Genomic DNA, 23,706 nt, shown 5'->3' on the forward strand with positions numbered 1-23,706 from the left:
TCGTAAGCAATGTTGCCAATGTTATAAGCAACATTGTTGGTGTGTTGGGGTGGGGATGTGGGTGCTGGTACGCTCTGGTGCCACCATAGTGCTGGTTGGGTATCAGATTTTAGCCTGATTGTGGGTTGTGTTATTAAGGTTGGAGTTGTTTTTCCTTAGTATGGAGTATGAGGATGTTGAAGGTGTGGGTGATGGGGAATGTGGTTGAGGTCGTCTGGACTGGTGTTGGGGTGGGGGTTTCTGTGGGGGTGCGGGGCTGGGGGGATGTTGATGGTGTTAACTAAATCTATGTTTTGGGGGGGGAGAGAGGGGGAAAGGGGGGGAGAAATCACCAGTCCTTCGGTTTGTGGGTTTTTTTTCCTGGTTGCTTCATTCAGCTGCAGTTGTTGTTGTTGTTGTTGTTGTAGGGTTGTCCATCTGCGATGAATTGGTTTGGTTAATCTTGGTCTGGTTTCTTGTGTCGTATGGCCGGCGGGACGGTTCTGAGCGTTGTGCTTGCCTGTATTGGTTTGCGTTGTTCTGCCGCTTCTGTTGTTTCTTTTTGCTCTGTACCGTCGTCCAGTTGCTTGCTGTTGTTTCCTCGTGGTTGGGGCTGTCACTTGGTGGGTTTGTCGGTTGCCATTCCGGTGGGAGGTCGAGTTCAAGGTTCTTTAGTAGTTGCAGGGCCTCAGGTATGTTGGTAACCATGTGTTGTGTTGTATTGGTTGTTACAATGAGACGGAAGGGGAAGCCCCATCGGTATTTGATCCCTGCTTGTTGGAGACGCTGGGTGCATGGGCGCAGGCTTTTCCTCCGGTTTAGAGTATCCTGAGATAGGTCCTGTAGGGCCAGAATGGGGGTTTCTCCATATCGAAGGTTGGTTGAGTTTCTGAGGTTGTTCCATACCTCTTCCTTCTTTTTGTAGCGCGTGAAGCATACAATGATGTCTCTTGGGGGGGCGCTGAGTTTTGGCATAGGTTTTAGGGCTCTGTGAGCCCTCTCCAAGTCATCTGCCTCAAGTTTCAGGCCTGGGATTGTGTTTTTCAGCCAGCGTATAATTAGGTCTGTTGGGCTTTTCTCCTCTGCTTTTTCAGGAAAGTTGCGGAAGCGGATGTTACAGCGTCTATTGCGATCTTCAAGGTCGGCTTGCTTAATTTTCATCTCTCTGTGTTCTGCTTCCATTTGGTTTACCAGTTCGTCCAGTTTCTTGTTCACACGTGCGTTCTCCTCCCGGTATTGCTCTATTATTTTTTCTTGCATTTGGTTTTTGTTCTCTAGAGCTTCCACTTTGGAGGTTAGATTGTTGATTAGTACCTGCATGGGAGCCATTGTGGCCTTCAGTGTTTCTTCTAATCTTGCTTCCATTTCCCTCAGATCTCGTTTCGTTATTGGGTGGTCATCATCTTGAAGGGGAGTGGCCATCTTAGCATTGTTTGCCATCTCCCTGGTTGGTGTCATCTCAGTCTCCCTGATAGTTTTGGTTTGAGGTTGGCTTGGCGTCCACTTGGGGTAGGGCGTGTGGTGGTTAGGAGTTGTGCCAGTGGTGATTCCTGGGTATTGTTGGGTTGTTGAGCTGATCAGGCTTTGTTGGCTGGTGGCTTTTACAGAGCGTTTGGATTAGGCGGTCATTTGTGTCACTTCTAGCCTGTGTTTTAAGAACTTCTCTTGGGTTTTCTGTAGTTGCCTCAGCGGTGCCGCCGAGGCTGGGGGGGAGGGCAGGTAAGCAGAGGTGGGTAGACTAACGGACAGACAGTTCATATAAAGGGAGGGGGGTTAGCAGGTAGAGATGCAAGAGATTAGAGGGGTGGGGCCAGGGGGAATATGTGTTTAGGAGGGGGTTGTATATACCCAAAAGGGGTACTGGGGTCCAGTTAAGGTGGAAATTGGGGTTGGGAGTGCGCTTAGAAACAGAGACAGACAAATAGGCTATATGTAAAGGGTGGAGGGAGAAGAGGGAAGAAGAAGAAGAAGAAGAAGAAGAAGAAGAAGAAGAAGAAGAAGAAGAAAGAGAGAAGAAGGGGGGAGGCGGGGGGAGAGGGGAGATTGGAGTAAGAGAGAAGAGAGAGAGAGACACAAAAAGAGTTGAAAGAGAGGAGAGATGGTACAGTAATATCAGAGGTATTAGATTGCAGCAGTAGTTTTAGCTATAGTATGAGGGGGCAAATTATGATAGGGTGATATGAATGTGTGTATGTGTTTCCTTTAGGGGAAGGGGGGGATAGAGAGAGGGTGGAGGGAGAGAGAATGAGAGGAGGAGGGGGAAGGGTGGGGGGGGAAGGAGAAGAAAAGAGAGGGGGAGAGGGGAGGAGGGAGGGAGGGTGAGCTGCTGCAATGGTATGGGGGAAAGTCTTATTTTAAAAGAGGGGGTGGGGGGAAAGGGCTCCCCTCTCAAAAACAGACTGACGGACAGGCTAAAAAAGGGGGGGGTTGATTTTAAAAAATAAAAGGGATAGAGAGAAAAAAAATTGGGGATGGAAAATGAAAGGTGGGATAAGGGGAAAAAATGAGGAGGGGTGAAGAGAGAGAGGGGAGAGCAAAAAGGGAGAGAAAAATAAAAGGGGGGAGTTGAGGGGGAGAGTATCAGTAACAATAGCAGTGATCTAGAGGAAATTTTTGTTTTAAAAGAGAGTGGTGGTCGTAGCTGGGGGCGAAAGATTCCCCCCTCAAGAACAAGCCAACAAATAGACAAGAACGGGCTTTAAAAAGAGAGAGGGGGAAAAATGTGTGGTTTTTTTAAAAAAAATAAAATAAAATAAAATAGATAATAATATTTCCTCCTAATTATTGTTATTATTTTTTATTTGTAAAAAAGTAATTAAAAATGTACAGGTAAAAGATAAAAATGAGAATTAAAGGTAAAAAAAAGAGGGGGGGTTGTCTTTAGATAGATAGATAGAGCTTTTTATTTAAAAAAGAAAATAAAAATGAGTAAAGTATAGGTAAAAGAGGATAGGTAAAAGAGAGTGGAAAGTCTGGGGCGAAGTGGCAGTCCCAGGAAATGGCCTGTGATGGTTCAGGGCTGTTTTCTGGGTACTGCCATTTTAATTCTTAAGAGGGGAGTTTGAGGTGAAAATAAAATGAGGTTTAAATTGAGGGTGTGTGTGTGTGGAAAAGTGTGTCTTTAAATAGTGTGTAGAAAAGATAGAAATAAAAATAAAGATTCAAATAAAGGGTGGCTGCAGCAGCAGTGGCCCCTCTTTTAAAAAGAAAAATGATAAAAGTAGGTATATGGGGGGGGAATAAAAAAGAATTTCTTTTTTAAAAAAGGGGGAGAGGGGTAGGAAGGGGTTAAAAAAGGGTTTTGTTTGTTGGTTGTTGTTTTTTATAGAAAAAAGGAGAAAAGAAGGGGGTAGTTTCTTCCTTTCTGTGATCTCCTTTGTCATGCGGCTTTGCATGGAGGGGTAGGCTCCGGTCGGCTCAGCCACGTGTTTTTTCGCAGCGTCCTTTGCCTTCCCGTGTTCACCTACCTCCCCTCTTCCTTGTCGGCAAAGCTAGGGCTCCTCTTTCTTTCTTTCTTTCTTTCTTTCTTTCTTTCTTTCTTTCTTCCCCTTCTTCCTTCCCCCTTCTCTTTTTCTCCCTCTCTGCGTTAGCTCCACTGTCTTCCTGGATTTGGAGCTCCTCTCGGCTGTTGGGGGGGGGGGTCGGGTGCCTTTCCGGCTCAATCAAGGTCGTGGGGGGGTGTTTTGGCTCCCTTGAAAGACGCCCCGGGCACCCCCGATTCCTCTCCGTTGGCAGTGTTGGCAGCAGCAGACCTGGGAGCCCGGGAATCGGCCAGACAGAGCCTTTCACTCTGGCTGGCTTCAGGAGCTCTTTTCTGCTGCTGCAGCCGCCATGCTGCCTCCGCCCCCTCCCATGAACCTGCTTATTAATTCAGATATTCTGCAAAGGCCCTTCTAATGGTGCCCCTACCTTGAGAAATTAGGTGGACAGTCAGGAAGAGGCCTTTTCAGTGGTGGCACATAACCTGCAGAACTCTGTTCCCAGAATATTGAATCTAGCATATGCACACCTTCTAAGATGGCACACAAAGTCTATCCTATTTGCCTGAGCTTTTAACAGAGGTCATGGTTTACCCAAGTGATCTGATTCTATTGTCATCTCTGCTGCTCTTTTAAGTATACTTTGATTATCATTCTCTCTATTTCAGATGGTAATATTTGTGTGCACAAATGAGGCTAAAGCAAGCAATACGCACATGCAATAGGAAGGTATTAGACAACCTGAGGTAACCCTGAGATTTATATTAGGAAAAGAAATTAGATAAAAATCCTAAGGAGGGGACCCCCCCCAAAAAAGTTCAATGATCACAGAGTGCTAGCCATCTAAGAGAAAATCATTAAATATCAGGCAGCCACACAGCAGATTAACAACTATAAGTGATTGCCCAACAGAAGTCAGGCAGAAACAAAATCAATACTTCACAAATTCTCAAGAGTTTGTTTATTAGAAAACTGAAATGCATGAAGCATACAGATAGTATAGTATTCTGTAAAACCAATTAATTTAAATTGCCTCAGCTTCTCCGGAAATCAATTAGTACATAATTTCAAACACATATGATCAATTTATTTTGAAAAATCTATTTATAGCAATAGTCATCTGAAGCATTCCAGTAAGATTTGATATATAGCAGCAAAAAAAAAAAAAAAAAAGTGCAGGCAGAACAAAGGGAAGAATATATTTTGTGCATGTCAGCTATTTATGTTGCTACTGACACATTGTACAGCTACTCTGGATGTCAGTATCACTCACATTTATTGTTATACTGTGGAGTCCACTGCTATTTCGAATATGGTATAGGTTTCTTAAGCAACCTCAGGTACAATTTAGCAGAAATGGAGCTAGACTAGACTCTTCTGGGGATGCTAGGGGATAGAGGAGGGGAGGGAATCAAATAAATTGCTTTTCCTTCTTTTCCACTAGCAGAGCCCCTGTTGGAGCAACCAAAGCAAGGAGCACCATTTGGATTCTACCCATAATACACAGGAACACAATCCTCCAGTCTAACAGTATTGGTTCTTCCTCTGCTCCTTCTTGCTGCCCAGTTACATGTGATCTGTGTGCCAGTTCTCTGCCATCAGAGGCATCATAGAGGAATCAGCAGCAGGTGGTCTTAAAAGTATCTTAGCCCAAACAGAGTCTGTGAACAAGCTGAAAGTTCACCTCTCTGAACTTTTCTAGAATAAATCCAGGAGACCACCCCTGTGTTGTTGTTTTTCAGATGAGCAAGTTGAAGCTAGATGGAAGGAAGAGCCACACATTGTTGTAGACAGAGTTTGTATGAGGAGAGAGTGAGTTGTAGAAAAAGATGGCTAGGTACACAGGCTTTTTATCTACACAATGGGGATGTTTTAACTCCCCTTTGGAAAAATCAGCTGCTCAGCTTTTCACCACAGGATTTGCTCAGTTTGAGTGGCTGTGTTGCTCTGTGTAATGTCTTACATTCTCAAAGTGCAAAACAAGCAGCCTAACTAAAGTACCACAAACTACTAGTACAGATATTACAGAATCAGAACACTTGCTTCTTCCCACTTTTTTCTTTGTTGTCTTCCCCTTCTCATATTACTCTCTGGTTTGTGCACTTGGTTAGATATTTTTCCAGTCAACAGACAAATGTAGATTTTAAAATATTGCCTTTCGGTACTTTCATTTTGACCTGCCATTTACTTCTGAAACTAGCACATGACAATGACTCAAAACTGCCAGCAAGCACTATTCTGGCCAGACAGCCTCAAATGGCAACAGAGATGCTCATTGACTACAAAGATATGAACCAATATGTCTGAGATTCCAAAACTGCAGGGGAGCCGTGGGATAAAGTTCTAGGCAAGAAGGGAATTGTGGAGCCTCCTTTTGAGAACTGGGAAGGCTGAACATTAGGAAACCTTTATTGATCTACAGTGATTTAAATTTCCATTTAACCATACTCTCAAACAGATTTGGTAAGAAGAGAAATCATGAAGAGTTTATGCTTTGTTCTTATGTTTACCTGTGTGTAGTTTTAGGAAGGGTCAGAGTCCCTTGTCTTGTCATTCTGCATGTGAGCATTTCAGCAAACTCAACTACAGAAGAAATGCAGAAAGCTCAACATAGGGTCCCCCATCCAATTTTAAACCATACCAGATCCTGCTTAGCTTTGCAAATGTACTAGCATTTTTATGCTGCACCACTACAAAGAAATAAAAGAAAAATGTGGCCACCATTTTCTCTCTTCCTCAACCATATAACACCAGGAAGGAGATCAGCAGCACCTCCTATTGGCCAAGAGGCTGCTGTACATTGCGGGGGAGCAGATCTGGTCTCCAAGAAGCACGCTGCAGCTGTTGCTGCCACCAAATCAGCAGGTGCTGGGGGGATGGATATGCCGCCCCTGTGGATTCTGCCGCCTGAGGCAGCCATCTCACGTTGCCTCATGGATGGGCCAGCCCTCTGTAACACATTCACAATTGCTAACATCTAAATGTTCTATATAGTAAGGAGGCAGAGGCAAAAGTGGCAGGAAGACCCAGGAATAAAGAAATAATAACAGGCTTCCCTATTAATGTTGGTCCAAAACCCACTTCTCAATCTGCATAACAAGTGCAAAAAACCCCAAAAAACCACCCTCCAAAACCCACCTTCAGTTTGCATGTTCTCGAAAATATTGAGCATTGCTGCACCAGGCTTCCACAGGACTGAGCACATTTCTGCTATACATTTTGCCTCATCAGTGTTTCCATAATGGAAAAACCCCACAGGGGTAGTGCATCTGCATATAGCAGAAAAGTAAAGAGATAGTGATTTATGTCCTAATTTTTACTGGGTCAATAAAATCTCATATTCTTTATCCACGATAAACAATAGGCAAGAAATTCCTGTCAATAAATGTGAAGCTACTATTGATTGGTGCATTAAAATTGAAATAAAATAGGGACTAATAAAATAATTTAGTGAGTTTTGAAGAAGAAATTCAAATTCTCCATAAGCTCAGAAAACAGCAACTATGTCACCAATACCCTGGCTAAGTAATATAAATAATTCATTTTATGTTGGAAATGAATATATCTAGTACAATATCAGCAATCTGCAGCATCAGCTTCATATGCATAGCAAGCATAGGTTCATAATTAACCACAAAAGAGCACGACCCAACTACATTTGAAGCAACGGAAGAATTTGTTCTCCTCCACAACCAATCTCACAAACATAAAAGTTTCAGTTTCCAAGTTCTCAGTCTATTTACCTGCAGCAAAACTCAGACTACATAGTATTCTCTACATGACAGTATACATAGCCTTTCCTGTATGGAGTTTAATCTCCTGAGCAGCAACATATCAGGTATGGACATGCCCCATTAGAAATGGTATACACAATGACACTTATTTCTGGAGACCCTATAAAAGCTGCAGCCAGATTGGGTTTAGATTCGGCTCCGCCTGGAAGTCAAGGGGTCAATAGCTTGCAAAAATAAATAAACAATTCAAACAGTAAGCTGCCGTCTTGGCTGCTCCCTAAATTTTTCATTTTGCCTTTATATCTCACAAGCAGTCGTATTTTTTTAGTCCAGAGAGCAAGTATCCTAGCCAGCCCTTGAAAATCTGACAACTGAATCCATTCATATTTCAGAACAGTGAACCATTAGGGTTCATCTCTGAATAAACAGTTTTCTTTTATCACAACAAAGCAACAACATGAAGTACATAAAGCAATCCAAACAGTTCATATTTGAACTTGGGGCAAGTTTACTGAAACGTTTTTGGCACAAAAAAGCAACTACATTGTGACTTTTCTCTAGCAATGCTCCAAAGACAAGATTTTTTTTTTTTAATGATAGTTCCTCTTGGCACTCAAGGCTTATTTATCAGTTTACAGTGGTACCTCGGGTTAAGAACTTAATTCGTTCCGGAGGTCCGTTCTTAACATGAAACTGTTCTTAACCTGAAGACCACTTTAGCTAATGGGGCCTCCCGCTGTCTGTAACCTGAAAGCATCTGTAACCTGAAACGTCTGTAACCCAAGGTACCACTGTATTATTTTATTCCTCTTATCTGCTGCTTTTCAGGGCCAAGCCCTCACAAAGCAACACAGAGAAATAAAAACAAAATATAATCATGTAGAACATGAAGCACTGAGTGGATACAGACAAATAGTTGCATGAAAGAAATGGAATCAGATCGTCTAGGCTTTTTTGCATTCCAGAACTGAAGGATCCAGGCAAATATTAACAGGAAGAGATGCCCAACTGCAGAGTTCACCACGACATAAGGCCCTATCTCATTGCTGATCAATACAGCCAATTTCACTAGTGGGCAATTGTGAGCAGGGTCATATATATGGGTGCAGACGGCCCTTTAGATAAAAGGGCTTCATTTTGCACAACAGAAGCTGCATTTTGCACAACAGAAGTTCCTAAGCTGCCTTCCAAGGCACCCAATGTGAAACACTTCGCAGTAATCCAGTCTGGGTCATATATAAAGTAAGGCTAAACAGATTATTTGGCTTAATTAATGTTCTACACAAAATCTGAATGGCGGGGGGTTCAAAACAAGGGAGAACTTGTTTTGAACACATCAACACTTGGTTTATTTTAATCTTTAACATCCTCTGAAATTTCATTTTGCTGCTGCTGCAAATGATAGTATCAGAAGCTGCTTCTCAGTTGCTGCGGTTGCTCCCCATTTTGATGCCGCTTGGAAAGTTGTAGGACGCGTCATGTCAAATAGTTTTAATGAGGGATTCTGGGAGAAAATTGTTGGCTGTCATTCTTCCCACCTCCCCAGAATCCCCATCAGAATAATATTATATCGCAGTGCAGCATTATTTCAACGGTCGTTGTGCAGGGAAAATATATGAAGTCTGAGAGGACAAAAATGCCTAAAAAGCACTGCCAAAGTAAGTCTCCCCTCTAAAACATTTGCAAATCCTACCCCTAAAAAATTGCCCTCCAATTTGCTGTTCCTGTAGCACAGGCATAGGCAAACTCGGCCCTCCAGATGTTTTGGGACTACAACTCCAATCATCCCTGACCACTGGTCCTGTTAGCTAGGGATGATGGGAGTTGTAGTCCCAAAACATCTGGAGGGCCGAGTTTGCCTATGCTTGCTGTAGCGGCACTCACTTTTTGCAGCAGGCCATTTTTGAAATTAGTTTAACAAGTTGCTCTGGTTAGCAAGAAAAGGATGCTTTCTGCAAAGAGTGCTGTCTGCTACTCATTTGACAATCCTTTCAATACTAGGCAAAGACCCCACCCCCACTTTAATGTCTTTGATTAGCTACTATGGGATTTGCTCAATCCAATGGGAATTGTGTTTGAGGAGAGGATTCTCTCATTACTTTGTTGGTTTGTTACGTTGTACTTATTTTATATGCTGCGTTTCTCTGTATTTCATGTTTTTAATTATGTTATTGTACGGTGCTGAGATTTTGGCATAGGCACTCAAAATTCAGCATTTGATGAACCACAGTTTTACACTTGCATTCCACCCGTTCTCCTTCAGATTCCTACCCCTAGTTCTCTCATGAACAAAAGGAGCTGAATAAGATCTATTTATGGAAACAGTTGGAAGTGATCATGTCAATCACCTAAGCTTAGAGATGAAATTTCTGCAAATTTTGAAGACACAGGCAGGAAAATATTGTTTTTCGTTTTATTTTGTTTTTTAAAAAATACAGATACAGAAGAAATACTTAATTGCTTTTTAGCCTCTTTTACAGAGCAAAAGTCACTTTGTTACTTTAGGAACATAAAATGTATTATATATAAATTGGTTTGCCATTAAATTATCATGTTTATACAATCTCTTCAGTCAATATTTACAAACTCTTTTTACTTTTTGTTACAGATGAAACTACAAGCTGCTAGACTGCAAGGAACCTAGCATCTCTTTCCTTTTGCCATTTTATAAGGAGCAGAAAATTATGATGGGCTGTAATCAACTAAGTCCTACTCAAAATAGACCCACTGAAATTAGTAATTAGTTCCTTGTGTCTATTAACTTCAATAGGTCTTACTCTGAGTAGGATTATTGCTTAATATAATCCTATGTCTCCTTCAGTTCTCCACACTGTCAAGCAGACATAAAAAAGAACTGAGGGGGTCTCAATGAATGCTACATAAAATTTAATCAGTCTCATTTTCTGAGCTATTGCTTTCTGTTTTTGCTTCTTCATATTTGCCATCTTATCTACCATGGACTTCTAAAAGCTGAAGGTTTGCGTGGATTGAAACAAGCTTCTGTATCCTTTCACACGGCGTAGTCCAACATTTTCCCAGTTTTTGCAATTTTTCAGGGGGAAAAGGCTTCAAGGGAGGGGCCTTCACATTTTAGGTAAAGCCACCTCCACAGTCCACAAAGTGACCAAGGCATTAATAGGGACACCAGCCATGCCATGTGGAAACACCTTGAAGGACTCTCAGAAATTTATCCAGATCTATCTGCCTCCAAGGGCAGACCATTCCAACTGGTACCTCAACTTTGCAGCAAGCCTAAATCTCACCAGAAAATGATCTGATCACAATAAAAAAGTGAAATAGAAATTCCCCACATCCAGATAAACATCAACCCCACCTGATTAGGTGATTCTATGGAGGTATTTGCCCAACTACTTCTTAAAATGACCCCATGGTTACACTGGCGGAGGAAGAGGAGTGTGGGGGGAGCACACTGTTCCCAGCAGAGCGATCCTGGCAGGGTGCCATCGCGGCTGCCCCTCCCCTGCGCTGGACGCCCCACCCTGTCCCCGCAGGTGGAGCACCCCGCTCCCAGGACGCGCGCCACCCCCACCCCCACCCCCAACTGCTCTCCGCCCTCCCCCTGGTGCCAGAGCATGAAGCTCCGCCACTGCATAGTTAACATGGCAACTATGAAATCTTGTTTTATCACAATGGTTTGCCTAAAGTGAAACGAACCACAGTCGTAAATTCAGGCATAACACTAAACCAAGGAACATGGTTTGTTTCCTCCCAGCTGTTGCAGGGAGGAGCACAGTGGATGCAATTTGTCCCTGCATGAAAAACCATGGTTTACAGTTTATGGCGACATGCAAACATGGCCACAGAATAAAGCATTTCTTGTGTACTTGTTTTTGGGCCTCAAAGCTATAATGCACACATCAGATGCAAGCACGTTGCTCTTTTTTATTTCCATGTCATGAACTACAAGCAGAAAAAGTTAAACATAAAAAGTCTTACTTAATAAATGCACAGATCTTCTACTTTTCTTTGATGTAAAAATCCACTGAGTCTTGAAACATCCAACCAGGGTGCAATGGTTTTCTGCTAAGAAATAAAGAGATATCTTTATGAAATAGACAAGATGCAAAATTGTAGACAGGCAAACATATGCACCCACAAAATCCATTATAATGAAATGAAATCAAATCAAATCAGGGAGTGGTCTCTCACCAATTCTAATAAGAATTCTTGTTTTCAAGTCTTTTCATTGGTTTAAGATTAGGGGGTGGACATAGTTTGCTTAGCTATTTGATGTAATGTGTTTATTTTTATGTAATGGTATTATTTTACTATTGAGCACTCCTAATATAGTTCTTGTTCACTCTCAGTGATGAAGGCAGCAATATACCAAAATACATTGAGTACATTATATTATTACATAAATTATTTGCACATTAATTTTAGGCTCCTTTTTTAAGCTCCTTATCCTTTTTTGTTTTTTATTTTTTGAGGCTCCCTACCTGTTCACTTGTTCTATTATTAATACAAAACAATGTTTATAATTTATTACATTTAACTGTCGCTTTATAATAAATAAAATGTCTCAAAGCAACTCGACAAAATAAAATACACCACCATAAAGACAATGTAGAACCAGAAACATTTAAAAATAAACAATACAAAACACAAGGCAGTCTCTGCTTGTGTTCAAGTCTCCCACACCTGAGACATGCCCCACCCTTGGCACTCCTTGCAGTTGCCTTTCCTGCCACACTTCCCTCCTTGCCTTCCGGCCTTCAGGCCAGAAGATAGAGAGAGGCAACTGCTGTGCTGAATTTATTTCTTGAACCCAGGAATTCATATTAAGTACTGGGGTCAACTGATCCTATTCCCATCCAATGGAAGAATGTGCAGAATGACAAATACCAATAACCTATCTCCTTGGATACAGGAGAAAGTGTGACGATGTCCTGATTAACATCATTTGAGGCCATGCACACAGGACTGTCCTTAAGGGTAACTGGGCCCTTTAGAGCAAAGGGATATCAGAGACTTGAGCGCACAGACTGAAATGACAAGACGACCTAGAAGAGAACTACTAGCTGCAGAATGTCTGGTGTTGTCATTCATTGTATTGAGGCACACTTGCTATCCTGGCTCTTTTTATTCCCACTAAAATCTTCCTACGTGTGCTATCATGACTGAGAGATATAATTCACTAGATTCAGTGAGATTTTCTATTATGACAGACTTTCCCCTTATAATGATGCAAATGAAGCAAAAAACATGACCTCTTCACTAGTTTAGTTCTTTGTTGATTTGGTTGATAGTGTCTGTGAATCAAGAGGAAAGTGGATCATAGCTTTGTACTGAGTGCTGTTAATCTTCCCTTTGCATAATGCTGATACACTCTGGCCCAAATACTGGAGATTTATTTGATGTGCACACATTTTCAAAAACTAGTAAACACGTTGGATTCTATTACGAAAGAACAGCTTTGTAGCTCTTTTCAAGCACTATATTTATATACTGTATAGGTACTGTCATGTGTTTCAATTTGCATCTCTACAAAATGTGGATTTTTTTTTTTTTTGTTCCACAGAGAGAGGCGGGAGGAAGGAAATCACCCAGCTATTTCATTCATTTTGCCTGCATAAAGCTGTGTCACATGCATTCAGAACTCATTTTAACATATTTAGCTACAATGATACATATTTCATTTATTCCTATGCATTATTTATATGCAACCAATCATATATGGAATCATAAAAACAGACACCAAGAAACAGTAAACATACTTAGAAATTGGCTGTCTTTATAAATCTACATAGTATACATTTTAAGGATTTATATGCCACCTTTCAAAACAAAAGTTACCCCATGGCAGCTTTCAAGCAGTGTCATAAAAACATTTTAACACCTGCATTTAACAATTATTTAAATCAAAAACAGCAGCATAAAATCATTCCTATTTCACACCAGACTAAAATGAAAAGCAAAAGCAAACAGAGAAGGAGTCACATGCACCTCCCTTGAGAGGGACTTCCATAGATATAGGATATAGATATAGGATCAGCCCTGAAAAGCCCATTTCTTTTGTTTCAACCAAGACCAATCTTAATTGTGAGGACTGCAAGAAGGGCCTCTGTGGAGGATCTTAAGGCCTGGGCAGGTCCTTACAGGTATAGGTGGCTCTTAAAGTAACCTGCTTCCGAAAGGTTTTAAATTGAGACCAGAAGCGAATAGATAACCACTGTAACAATGTAAAATCAATGTAATGCATTTCCAACACTTGATCACCATAAGCATCTTGGCTGCCATATCATGTACCAACTGATGCTTCTGAACATCTTTAGGGGCAGTCCCCACAAAAAGTGTGTTACACTAATCTTGTCTGGGTGTAGCCAGGGCATGAACAGCAGAGGCAAGGCCAACTGCTTCTATATAGGGTGGTGGCTAGCTCACCAGCCTAAGCTGGTAAGCATATTTTAAATATACTGGGAGGAATTCAATGCTCCTTCTCTCTCCTTCCCCCACCCTGGGGTTCTCCCAACCTCCCAAGAACTCACACTCTGTGTGGGGCAGAAGATAGAGGAAAGCCCTGTTGCACCAGCATATGAGCTTGTGTGAGCTTCCACTGGAGGGACTCATGAGTTGGATCCCACCCACTGTTGAAATCGTTCACTTATTCCCAACCATCAACAGAAAGTCTTGCAGCATTTCCAGAAGACCCTCAGACTTGGTCTGTGGCAAGCCTTATGTGGAGGGACGCGGGTGGCGCTGTGGGTTAAACCACAGAGCCTAGGACTTGCCGATCAGAAGGTCGGCGGTTCGAATCCTCACGACGGGGTGAGCTCCTGTTGCTGGGTCCCTGCTCCTGCCAACCTAACAGATCGGAAGCACATCAAAGTGCAAGTAGATAAATAGGTACTGCTCTGGCAGGAAGGTAAATGGCATTTCCGTGCTCTGCCAGAGGCGGCTTAGTCAGGCTGGCCACATGACCGGCTCCCTCGGCCAATAAAGCAAGATGAGCGCCAAAGTCGGCCACGACTGGACCTAATGGTCAGGGGTCCCTTTACCTTTAAGCCTTAAGTGGAAGAGGAGTTCCAGAGCTACAGAAAAATCTCTGTTGACCTCTCAACAGGCCAGACTTCTTTGCAAGCCTTTGTTCCAACTCATCACTTAAGCAGTATATGAAAGTGAGTCACCTACATTAAACCCCTCACCATGGCCAGAAAGGGAGTAAGCACTGAGTCTGCAGAACCTGGATCATATGTAAAAAAGGGTGAGCTGGATGTCATTTGTTTACTGATGCATCTGTTTTGACACCTTATAATCATCAATTTTATATAATACAAGCCCTAGGAATCCCTAACATCCTTGCTGATTTTTGTGATGTATGACACTTAGTTTCAGCCCATGAGATCCAGCAACAATGCACTGTTTGATTTATTGCGGCTTAAGGTGTATTCATTCTCTCAGTCACTAAACTCACAATATGGCAGATTATGATCTGGCTATACAGTGGTACCTCGGGTTAAGAACTTAATTCATTCCGGAGGTCCGTTCTTAACCTGAAACTGTTCTTAACTTGAGACACCACTTTAGTTAATGGGGCCTCCCGCTGATGCTGCGCCACCGCCGCGCAATTTCTGTTCTCATCCTGAAGCAAAGTTCTTAGCCCGAGGTACTATTTCTGGGTTAGCGGAGTCTGTAACCTGAAGCGTCTGTAACCCGAGGTACCACTGTATGTTGGAACATTCACACAAAATCAACAGTAAATAGTTTCAATTTAATATACTTGGCTACTTCCTATGAAGTATGTAAAAATGCAAATTCTGATATAAACTTCCTCAAAAATGGTTCGACAGCATTTTGGGTTCATCTCTGAAGTAGAAGGAGCTGTTTATTTATGAAAGTTGAACAATTTTATCTAACTAGAGGGGGGAAAATAGCAGTGTTCTAAGAGCGAGGAAGCCATTGCAAATTTTAACATAAACTTTTGCATAAAAGCAGAAATCCAGAAAAACAAGCGCTTAAAAAAACCCCTGTAAATAATGCTAGCACAATACTTCAGTGACTTTAAGAGATGTGATACATGACTGCATAATAAATACAACATTCAGTTACTACATGTATGCAAAATGCTTTCAAAACTATATAAAATGTCATAAGAGTATGAAGATACTTTTAATCACATTCAGAGATAACATTCAGAGATAAAGAACTATCATTTTACTGAAGTTACAAATGCAAGCAGGATTGGGGCAAACTGAAAATTCAGCTTGAGCAACATTATGCTACGATTACTTTTCATTCAGTGTTGCAAACATTTTTTTTAATACATTTATAGCCCAATAAAATGTTTTCTTCTCTCTTGTTATCTGCCAAACCACCACCATTTTACTCCCACAATAGTTTCAGTATTACTTTAGTTCCGTTAACATTCACACAGCTCAGCTAACATTTAACCACTCCTGTTTTTCACCAATTTGACCTCAATACATACTGTTAAGAAAAATGTTACTACTGCACAAGGCATAGAGCACGCTGCATTTATAAATTGTCCTTATAACTAGCTAGAAAGTTACTGATCGTGTTGTTTACCTTGGGATATAGAAGACAATATAACCATCCAGAAGTTACTTAGCTAGGATTACATGTTTTTTTACAGCGAATTCTCATCATGATGTGAAAAAGCTTGTTCCATGTATCAGAATAGATGTAACCACTGAAAAAGCTCTTACTTCATGTTCTTTAAAGTTCTGAGCAGACAGGACAAAGCTGTATTGCGAACAGTGAAAATCTACTGCCTGGAGCAGTAAACTCCCACTCCTCACAAAAGCAAAATCTATTAGGCCCCAATTCTTTACTTAATTCCATTGTGTAAAATGTGGGCAAATGTGGGCATTCAGAAATAAAATCAAATGTGGGCATTCAGAAATAAAAATGCTTTCACAGAAGCAACCCTTGGGGTGGGGAAGAAACAGATTGGGAATAAGAATGTCTTCTATACTACAAGATTGAATTGTAAATTTTAAAAATAGACACAGATGGGGGAAGCAAATGCTAGGAAAATACCATAGATTTGCAAACAAAGAATAACACACACACAGAGAGAGAGAGAGAGAGAGAGAGAGAGAGAGAGATACATGGGAAGGACCTGCAACACATTCATTAACAAACACAGAAAATAGCAGAACTTAAAACTTTTGAAGTAGCACTCCAAAATTTACACAATTTTGGCTGTGCCACATTTTGGAACCATCATGACAACCTGTGTCAGTGAGCTCCAAATTAAACACCTAGAGCCATTTTTAATTAATTACAGCTACCAACCGTCACAAGCCCTGTTCGCTTTCTTTCTTAATTTGATCACTTTTGCATAAGACTGATTTTCTGTTCCATGAATACGGAACCCTGTGCCTGCTTCCACTGAGTTCACACAATGATGCGTAAGTTTGAGAATGAATTTCATTCAGCCAGCAGAGGCTGTAACATTCTATAATGATAGAGACAAACTCTATTAAATATGCCAGCTTCTAAGGTTTTTTTATTTTATTTTATTTTTAGTATGATGGGATTTTTCTGTGAGACCATGAGCTCATTAATCCATGCTAAAAAATAATCAGCCAGGAGAACAATCTGCCTAGACTATGGTGGCAAGGGATTCTCTGTAACCCAGGATCTCCAAATCAAGTACTGGAATATATATTTTAACTCAACTGCAAATTACAAGGACAATATAGTAATAACTACCAAGTTCTATATCCTTCATTATGCTGTTACAATGCCAGACTCAGACATCATAATGGTCTCCTTATGGGTTTTTAATCTGAGTCTATGAATTATCTAATCCAAGCTAGCAGTTGCTACTTTATGACTAAGGCCTTGTTAGTGAACTGCAATCCACAGAGACATAGCTACTATTAGTAAATGCTAACTAATTAGACTCTTACCTCTGACTCACATCTGTAGTAGCAATTCATATCTTCTACTTTTAAGACAATAATGAAGAATCAAAGCTTTGTCCAGTAGAAATTCTGTCAGCATGCTTCTCAATGACTGGGATGCAATAGCCTCAAGAAGTAAAATTTCATAAAATATTTTAATAGGCCAGGAAACACAACCATTTGTGGAGCTATTCTGGTTGGGAAGTACATTGCAAATTTTGCAAAGGAAATAGCAAATTTTGCTATTAAAATTAAAGCAACTTATCATCTGGCTGAGTGTTATGATCAGAGAAACTAAAGATAAAAGGTAAAGGAACCCTGAACGGTTAAGTCCAGTCAAAGGCAACTATGCAGTGCGGAGCTCATCTCGCTTCAGGCCGAGGGAGCCGGCATTTGTCCACAGTTTTCCAGGTCATGTGGTCAGCATGACTAAACCGCTTCTGGCGCAACTGAACACCATGACGGTGTTTTCCATTCAGCAAGTACGTTATTTCCAACAAAATGTTGGAACACTGCCCTCTGCCTTTGTGGCAAAGTCCTGTGTTATTATCACCAAGTATATTTCCAATTACTCCAAAGTGTACTATGTTGGTATTATGCAAGGAGCAGAGAGAAGCTGATAAAAAGGGCACAAGTGGATAAATGGAATACAAATGACAACTGCTGTGAGGATGCAACCAAAAACAACTGAACTATGGCAAGTTCAACCAAAAACAAAATGAACTATGGCCAGCACCAGCCATACAGATGGGTCTACAAACCACATGGAGCTTCTCTACAGTATTGCCAGCCACACTTGTGAAGTGGGGATATAGGGATTGGAGAGCCAATGCTCTCTTTCACATCAAATGTAATGATTTGGGGCCTATATACTTGAAGTAGCATCTTCCCTAGTATCTTCCGAGACAGACTTTGCCACGAGGGTGAGAGGTCCTGTTCATAGTTACATCAGTGCTGGAGAGGAGAATGGTCATCTGAGATTGAGACAGGGCATTCTCAGTGGCAGGAGCCCCCATGGAATTCCCTTCTGTGTAAAATCAGATTTTTCCTCGCTCTGGCTATGTCCAGATACAATCTGAAAACTCACCTACTTACTCAGGCCTTTGATTGGTGTTAGAGAAGTATTATTTAAAGCTATTTTTATTGTACTGTTTTGTGTTGTTAGCTTCCCTGTGCTTCCTTTTGGGACAAAAGGCACAATAACAAATATATTGCTCTATACCACATAGTGAATGAAGAGGTTATGTCATGGTTTAGAATGGATGTCTGGTATACATCACTAGGAGGGACAGAAACATATTCCATCTATATCCTTCCAAATATCCCAGTCATCACTAGAACTGTAACCTCACTGACTGGCCTTGCTTCCACAAGATAACCGCTTGACAAAATAAAATAAGGGAGTTCATTGGACAGGAAAATGTATTTAAGATTATTTTTATACATTATCTGATCTATTATACATTCTGGCCAGGCTAGAGGCCTCTTCACAAGGCAAGGATGGTCACTACCATATGCACTGAGTTCACAAGGACCTTCTATCCCAAGTCTGAGAGCTTTTAACATGTGACTACTTTTAATCAGGGGCAATATATCCTATGGCACACATACACACTATTTGAAAACTGGAATATATGGAGAAAGCTTTCCAATTTTTGATAGGTGTACTGTATTGCTCCCACTACAAATAACCTGATGCTATGAAGTTGGTGTGTGTCATGTGGCAAATGCTTAAAGCTAACAAAATAGTTAATAGAGATATTCAACTAAGTTTTACCCAGAGTAGATCCATTAAGGGTAATGAAAATGACCAAGTTAGTTCCATTTGTTTCAACGGAGTTACTCAGTAAAACATAGTTGAATGACATCCAATGTTTCCAGCCATCTCATCATGTTTCCCCTCCCCTTTCCTGATTGGCTGTGGCAATAGTCATGCCATTATTATGACTGGAGGCTACAGGCACCCAGATTTCAGGAAAACCACCCCAAAGCAAGCTTTCAACTGGCTGCCAAGCAGCAAAAAACCTCCCCGACTTTTTAAAAACTACATTGAGGAAATTGTATTGTACAATGTTTCTGATTTTTGTTTTTAGTGCAGCATGTAATTCTGCAAAGGAAATAATAAATTATAGAAGGGAAGAAAGTACTTGTCACTCCTTCGCTTCTTCAATTATCATTGCCCAAAGAAAAACATTAGAGAAATGCAACCAGAGAAGCATCTTCGGGGAAGGCATCTTTTAACCACACCCATCTCAAAAACAGTATTTGAAGTCTACAAACCTCTTTGTGGCAAGCTAAAGATAACAGCAAATGAAAAATACTGGTTGGGGTAATTAGTGCTCATTCATCGTTTTTCAAAAGAAGCATATCCAGTTGAGGGTGCAGGAGGCAAAAACAAATTCATGGTTTTACTATATATTTTGTAGTTTCTTCAAGTGACAAAATGATCAAAAATACAGACAACTCTGTCATAAAATGATACTACTTCACCTAATCAAAAAGGTCTCCTTTCCAAATCTTGCTCCAGCATTTCTTTGTGGTCAAAAGGTTTTGGTATTAGTATTAATATTTAAATGTCAAGTATGTGAGAACACATTTCCTGTGCTATCTAAAGTATTTGGAACAATTTTCAGTGAAGCAGTAATATTGCTCCTGACTTGCAATTTCAACAACCCTGACTGGAAAAAGCAGCTCTTAAAACATCTGTATAAAATTTCTTTTGTGTGTACCCTTATAATACTGCTCCTCTTTCACCTTGAAACAGTTTATTCTAGTTCCCAGCTGCAAGACATATTTATTCTTTTCATAGAGTGCTATTCATACTGGGATATCAGTTGCATTTAGAGTGCTTAAGGTGATATATTTGTTTCATATTCACACTACATTTGATAGCCATTTTAGCCATCAGGTCCCTGTATGTTTTATGGAAAAGCAGTTATTTATTTGTTGCAATTTCTTCATTATTATTATTTCCCCCCCCCAAAAAAAAAACCATACTCAATTTTAACATTTTACTAAGATGGTACACAACAGATATGGTTATCTATGTAGTCCTTTTAAATTAAGTTCTCATGCTTAGTTAGAGCTGTTATTTTTATTACATGTGGGTGTCTTAATAGTAATGTGCTGTGATTGTATAGCTGAGAGCTTGCTTTCTCCTACAAATCTATACAAGCTTTCAATACAGCAGCATAAATAGTATGCAATGAATCAAAAATACACAAATGGGAGTTTCGGCTCTCTGTATTCTGCTGTAGTCTGGTAAATGTGTTTTGACAATGGACCACATTTTTATGTTTGTTTTGTATTTTGCACTCTAGCATCACAGAATTGTACAGTTGGAAGGGACCCCGAGGATCATCTAGTCCAACCCCCTGAAATGCAGAAATCTCAACTAAAGCATCCATGACAGCTGGCCATCTAACCTCTGCTTAAAAGCCTCCCAGGAAGTAGAATCCACCACCTCCCAAGGGAGGCCTTCCACTGTCCAACAGCTCTTACTATCAGAAAGTTCTTTCTGATGTTTAGTTGGAATCTCCTTTCTTGAAACTTGAAGCCATAGCTTCAGGTCCTACCCTCCAGAGCAGGAGAAACAAGATCACACTGTCTTCCATGTGACAGCCCTTTAGATATTTGAAGGTGGCTATTGCATCTCCTCTCACTCTCCTCTTCTTCAGGCTCAACATACCCAACGCCCTCAACAGTTCCTGATAAGGCTTGGTTGCCCTCCTCTGCACACAATTCAGCTTGTCAATTTATTTCTTAAACTGTGGTGCCTAGAACTGGACACACTACCCCAGGTGTGATCTGACCAAGGCAGAATATAGCAGTATTATTACTTCCCTTGGTTTGGACACTGTATATTTCTGTTGATTCAAGCAACTCCTTTTTGAGGGGAAAAGCAGAGTATACGTTTATGTAATCAATGAGACATAATAACCAAAGTAGTAATAACAATAATAGTAATAAAATTTTATTTATATCCTGCCCTCCCCAGCCAAAGCCAGGCTCAGAACGGCTAACAACAGTAAAAATAGCACAGTTTACATAAAATCACAGTCAATTAATTGAAATACATTATAGCAGAGTACATTTCCTTTCACAGAAATCATTGCCTTGTCAAGTTAAATCTCTTCTATCCCTGCATAAATATCAGATCAAAATCTCAAAAGACCACGCCTCACATGTCATGTCTCTTCCTCTACAAACAAGCGTAACAAATTCCTTCATGAGTTCAGCAGCATTCTTTCCACAGGTAGTGAACGTGCATGTAATGTGAAATAATATTTTAAGGTACTATCCCAGAATATGCTGCACAATCTCGAACAATACTGCTGGTCAGGTGGTGATATATAGCAATCCAGACCTTTGTTTCACTTCTGTCTATGACCTGACTACATACTTGAACAAATAAGCTAACATGCATACAGTGCACTTACATGTTTTGTAGACATACATTTCCTTTTGCATAGAGAACCTTATGGTTGTAAAACCTATACAGACAAGTAGTCAGAAGGGAGTTTATATCTGAAACAAACAAACCAAAGGAACAGAAATGGCCCTAAAATAGTATTTAGACAGGGGGGAGGCGGAGCAGAGAAAAAAATAATAATGTAAGGAATGCAACATTGCTCATGTCAGGGCTGCTGTTGGGAAACCACCCTGATGCTGCCCCCGCACCCACATCAGGCAGATCTGAGCCCCCACTTGCCCCAATGTTGCCACCAGCTCCATCACCGCAACATCGCCTGTGGTTGTGCCCACAGCACAGAAGCAGCAGTGAGGGCACAATGGCAGTGGCACAGTGGTGGCATCATGGGAGAAGCCTTGGCAGGGCTGGCAGTGGCACAATGGCAGCGGTCAGATTTGCCACCAGTGGCAAATGGTTTCACTGTGCCTTACTGATGGGAACCTGGAGAAATAGAAGGCTTGGGTTTAAGTCAGCGGCTTGCCTACTGCAAATAACCGCAGCTGTCCCTAACCAAGCTACTGAGAGTCAAACAGGAAAAAGCATTTGTGTGTATTCAAATCCCAATGGTCAGAGGCAATTTGTAACAGATTGAAAAAAAGGGTGGACTTTCCCCCCTCATAATATTCTTCTAGATGTGTGTTTGCAAAGTAAACACGCAACTGGGACACTCTAGATGGGAAAAAGCAGTTTGGGAGACCTAAAATTGAGGAGGCAGCTGAAAGGGAAATGTTTAAGCACATCTCGTACACCCCACTGTTTCCCTACGGGGTTACGCTGACCTGATGCTGCTTTGCAGTAAGGAAGCACATCTGCATGTAACATAGACCATAAGTAGCAAAGCACCCCTGCCTGTGGCTCCTTCTACTGCTTTCTACTGTATTTTCTAGGTTGGAAAGAAAAGAAAAGCACTTTGACAGACCTGTTCTTTGCTAGTCTTCTGACTGCTACCACTTAGGAATTCCTTCCAATTTATTTACTATGGGGAACAGTGTCCAATTTGGGTCACCACACCTCAAGGCGAATAAAAAAAAATGGTAGTGGGGGGGTGGGGAGAGAGGACAGTCCTGGAAAGCAACAAAAATGGTAAGAAAACAGCAGACAGAACTTGGGTGCACTTGCAGGCATACACACAGTGAATGCAGGGGTGGGAAGCAGAAGAAGACAAACGTGAGACATATCTGGGATGGAATAAGGCCGCAGTTTGATTGACTGATTAAAGAGAAACAAGTTTGGCATAGCCACAAAACATGGATCCAATGATCAAGCAGCCCAAGTGATGGTCGATACACCGTCATACCAAAAGGGGAATGTCTAATGTTTAGGGTCCACTATGGCATGAACTGACGCGGGTGGCACTGTGGGTTAAACCACAGAGCCTAGGACTTGCTGATCAGAAAGTCGGCGGTTCGAATCCCCGCGACGGGGTGAGCTCCCGTTGCTCGGTCCCTGCTCCTGCCAACCTAGCAGTTCGAAAGCACGTCAAAGTGCAAGTAGATAAATAGGTACTGCTCCAGCAGGAAGGTAAACGGCGTTTCCGTGTGCTGGCCTGGTTCGCCAAAAGCGGCTTAGTCATGCTGGCCACATGACCCGGAAGCTGTACACCGGCTCCCTCGGCCAATAAAGCGAGATGAGCGCCGCAACCCCTGTCGGTCACGACTGGACCTGATGGTCAGGGGTCCCTTTACCTTTACCTATGGCATGAACTATTTTCAGGGGAACCCTGAGAGACAACATGGTAGAGGGCACTCTGGCCCATCAACCCCAAGCTGGCCTTCTGGTCAACCCCATGTTCCCATAAAGAGAACTCCCCTTGAGATGGGGCCGGTGACTTTCCGCTCCATCCCTTCTATGGATCCAGCCCAGTGCCCCTTCTGCCCTTACAAAACTGTGACATGGGATAAATGCAGCATTACAATTTTGCTATGAGGTAGGCAAAAACAAGCAAATCATGGACTAAGGCCATTCCATCAGTTAGTTTTAAAAAAATTCTGCCTGGTCCTGTGGGTGAGGGTAAGCATGTCTGGGCCCCTTAATAAACCCTAGGAGCAGACATGAGCAGAAGTCCTCACTCAGATCTGCTTTCCAGGCTCCACTCATGTAAGTCGGAGTGTGCGGGGTAAAGTCTGCTGTTTGTCCCCCAATGCCATGTG

The 23,706-nt window shown here is 41.5% G+C and overlaps 1 protein-coding gene across 36 annotated transcripts in view; it reads right to left on the minus strand.

The window, feature by feature from the left end:
* The window catches only part of ATXN1 (ataxin 1), a 305,212-nt gene that overhangs the window by 163,447 nt on the left and 118,059 nt on the right, over positions 1–23,706 (minus strand). For 19 of the 36 annotated variants that reach the window (XM_083747202.1, XM_083747209.1, XM_083747235.1 and 16 more), the window contains one exon: positions 11,150–11,236. The exons of 4 other annotated variants lie outside the window; for them this stretch is intronic. The gene's annotated coding sequence lies outside the window, so the exon portion shown is untranslated. The remainder of the gene's footprint in view (positions 1–11,149; positions 11,237–23,706) is intronic. 13 more of the 36 variants (XM_083747217.1, XM_083747223.1, XM_083747199.1 and 10 more) reach the window with 1 other exon arrangement.

Source organism: Podarcis gaigeae (assembly GCF_964106915.1).
Source record: "Podarcis gaigeae genome assembly, chromosome: 7".
Taxonomy (NCBI): Eukaryota; Metazoa; Chordata; class Lepidosauria; order Squamata; family Lacertidae; genus Podarcis; species Podarcis gaigeae.